Source organism: Otolemur garnettii, unplaced genomic scaffold (assembly GCF_000181295.1).
Source record: "Otolemur garnettii isolate 467f Iridium unplaced genomic scaffold, OtoGar3 scaffold00158, whole genome shotgun sequence".
NCBI lineage: Eukaryota > Metazoa > Chordata > Mammalia > Primates > Galagidae > Otolemur > Otolemur garnettii.
The window spans coordinates 4054774-4058859 of record NW_003852553.1 but is presented as its reverse complement, the minus strand read 5'-3'; positions in this window follow the sequence as shown (position 1 = coordinate 4058859).

Genomic DNA, 4086 nt, shown 5'->3' with positions numbered 1-4086 from the left:
CAAGAGGATCACTTGAGCCCAAGAGTTTGAGGTTGCTGTGAGCTATGACGCAACAGCATTCTAACCAGGGTGACAGTGAGACTCCGTCTCAAAAAAAAAAAAGAATAACAGAAGGATGATTAAGCTGGCTGTCCTGAAATACTATAAGGTGGATGAGAATAGCTAAATTAATCACCTTTGTCAAGAGTATCCTTCAGATGAATGTAGTGCTAGAGTTTTTATGGCCAGCCACTTTGATAGACATTGTTGTGGATAGACATTAATGTTGTTTAACCGCTTCAATAAACCAGAAGACAAGTAATTATATATGAGTTAATAAAAGGCATAAACTAAAAAACAGAACAAAATATTTTCTAAAAGAAAGGCCCATTGTACTTCTGTCTCCATTCATGCAAAGTGACCAGGTAGTCGGAGAAATAAACAGTAGGGAAGTTGTGGGCAAAGGCCCTGAATTGAAGGACATAGGGCAATGAGGCTGCCTTGCCATCAGTGAGAAGACAGAAGTCTTGGAAGTACAGCTTAGGGGGTCGTGTGCCCTCAGGAAGCCATGATGTATCTTAGGCAATAGTGGCTTTTTGAGCAGTTACTCTTTCAGGTGACGGGTATTAAGGCTGGCCATATCCTACAGATGGGACTGAGTCTCAGTTCTCTGTTGGAATTACATACTCTGAACTTTGTCAAACTAATTCTCTCTCCCCTGCACTTTCCTATCTGGTGATTATTGCTATCCTACAGACCTTGATGGCTACTAGGTTTAACCATTCTTTAAGTTCTTATTGTTTTTTTCTTTTTGAGACAGAGTCTCCCTCTGTTGCCCTGGGTAGAGTGCTGTGGTGTCACACTCACAACAACCTCAAACTCTTGGGCTCAAGTAATTGTTTTACCTCAGCCTCCCAAGTAGCTGGGACCACATGCCGAGCTATTTTTAGAGATGGGGGGGGTCTTACTCTGGCTCAGGCTGGTCTCAAACTTGTGAGCTCAGGCCATCCACTTGCCTCAGCCTCCCAGAGTGCTAGGTTTTATAAGCCACCGCACCCCCGGCCATTCTTTAAGTTTTTTGGTTTGGGGGGGTATTTTTTGAGATAGAGTCTCACTTTGTTGCCCACAGTAGAGTGCTTTGTCATCATAGCTCACAGCAACCTCAAACTCTTGGGCTCAAGTGATTCTCTTACCTTAGCCTCCCCCAGTAGCTGGGACCACAGGCACCCTCCACAATGCCCAGCTATTTTTAGAGATGGGAAGGGTCTTACTCTGGCTCAGGCTGGTCTCCAACCTGTGAGCTCAGGCAATCTACCCACCTTGGCCTCCCAGAGTGCTGGGATTACAGGTGTGAGCCACCGCACCCCCGGCCATTCTTTAAGTTTTTAAAAAACATTTTCAAGCTTGGTACCTGTAGCTCAGTGGCTAGCTAGGGCACCAGCCACATACATGGGGCTGGTGGGTTTGAACCCAGCCTGGGCCTGCCAAACAACAGTGGCAACTACAACCAAAAAATAGCCAGGTGTTGTGGCAGATGCCATAGTCCCAGCTACTTGGGAGGCTAAGGCAAGGGAATCGCTTAAGCACAAGAGTTTGAGGTTGCTGTGAACTGTGACGCCACAGCACTCTACCAAGGGCAGCATAGTAAGACTCTATCTCCAAAAATAAATAAATAGAAAACATTTTCAGGGCAGCATCTCTCTCAAAAATAAAAAAATAAAAAAGGATAAGGCGTGGCACCTGTGGCTCAAGTGGCTAAGGCACCAGCCACATACACATGAGGGAGTGGGTTCAAATCCAGCCCAGCCTGCCAAACAACAATGACGGCTGCAACAAAAAAATGGCCGAGCGTTGTGGCAGGCAACTGTGGTCCCTGCTACTTGGGAGGTGGCAGCAGGAGAATTCCTTGAGCCCAGGAGTTGGAGGCTGCTGTGAGCTGTGATATCACAGTACTCTACTCAGGGCCACACCTTGAGGCTCTGTCTCAAAAGAAAAAAAAAGATAAATAAGTAAAAATAACTTCTTTTTTGGTTGTTAAGAAGTATATTTTAATTTAATTTAATTTTATTTTTTTGAGACAGAGTCTCACTATGTCGCCCTTGGTAAAGTGCTGTGGTGTCACAGCTCACAGCAACCTCAAACTCTTGAGCTTAAGCAATTCTCTTGCCTCAGCCTCCCAAGTAGCTGGGACTACAGGCACCTACCACAATGCCCAGCTTTTTTTTTTGTTGCAGTTTGGCCGAGGCCAGGTTAGAACCCGCCATTCTCGGTATATGGGGCTGGCGCCCTACCCACTGAGCCACAGGCACCAACCTGTTTTAACTGCTTTTTTAAAAAAGATATCTTGTTGGCTCGGTGCCCTTAGAACAGTGGTTACAGCACCAGCCACATACACCCAGGCTGGCAGGTTCAAACCCAGCCCCGGTCTGCTAAAACAATGACAATTACAACAACAACAAAAAAACAGCTGGCTTTGTGGCAAGCACCTGTAGTCCCAGCTACCTGGGAGGTTGAGGCAAGAGAATTGCTTAAGCCCAAGAGTCTGAGGTTGTTGTGAGCTGTGACGCCACGCACTCTACAAAGGGCAATGTAGTGAGACTTTGTCTCAAAAAAAAAAAAAAAGATATCTTGTTTAGGTTACTACAGCCTCAAGCTCCTAGGCCAGTGGTTCTCACCCTTCCTAATGCCGCAGACCTTTAATACAGTGCAAAGGGGTCGCAACCCATGGGTTGAGAACCACTGTCCTAGGCTCAAGGGATCCTCCCACCTCATTCTCCTGAGTAGGTAAGATTATAGGTATACACTACCATGCCCAGCTAATTTTTAAAATTTATTTTATAAGATGGGGGAGGAAGCCATGGGGACGGGGGACGTCTTGCTATGTTGCCCAGGCTGGTCTCGAAGTCCTGGCCTCAAACAATCCACCTGCCTTGGCCCCCCCAAAAGTACTGGGATTACAGGCATGAGCCACTGTGCCTGGCCCTGAAACTCCTTTTCTAAAAAAATAAAATAAACATTAGCCAGGCTGGCTGGGAGTGGTGGCTTACTCCTGTAATCTTAGCACTCTGGGAGGCCAAGGGGGGTGGATTGCCTGAGCTCACAAGTCACCAGACTAATCAAGAGCGAGACCCTGTCACTTCTAAAAATAGAAAAACTGAGGCAAGAGGATCATTTGAGCCCAAGAGTTGGAGGTTGTGGTGAGCTATGATGATGCCGTGGCATTCTATCCAGGGAGACAGCTTGAGACTCTGTCTCAAATAAATAAATAAATAAATAGGCTCAGCACCTGTAGCACAGTGGTTACGGTGCCAGTCACATACACCGAGGATAGCAGGTTCAAACTGGGCCCAGGCCAGCTAAACAACTGCAACAACAAAAAAAAACAGCTGGGCATTGTGGCGGGTGCCTGTAGTCCCAGCTGCCTGGGAAGCTGAGGCAAGAGAATTGTTTAAGCCCAAGAGTTTGAGGTTGCTGTGAGCTGTGACATAACGGCACTCTACCGAGGGCGACATAATGAAACTCTGACTCAATAAATAAATAAATAAATAAATGCTCGGTGCCTGTAGCACAGTGGTTATAGCACCAGCCACAAACACTGAGGCTGGCAGATTCAAACCCTGCCCAGGCCAGCTAAATAAGAATGAAAACTGCAAAAGAAAAAATAACCAGGTGTTGTGGTGGGTGCCTATAGTCCCAGCTACTTGGGAGGCTGAGGCAAGAGAATTGCTGAAGCCCATTTGAGGTTGCTGTGAGTTGTAATACCACAGCACTCTACCAAGGGTGACATAGTGAGACTCTGTCTCAGGAAAAAAAAAAAAATTTTAGCCAGACAGACTACATGAGCCCAGGACTTCCAGGCTGTAGTGATCTACCACCATACCACTGCACTCCAGCCTGAGCAACAGAGTAAGATCATCGGCTCATCTAATCCTCATGGCCCACCTAGAAATAAGATACATTTCCCTGACTACAGAGATGGGAAGTATGGGGCATGCTATTGCTCGCAGGGCTCGTGAGCAGCACAGCTGGGAGGCAGATCCACGTGGAGCGAAGCCCCTGCCCTCAGACACCTGGAACTCAGCAAGTCCTAAGCAGCACCCATTAGGT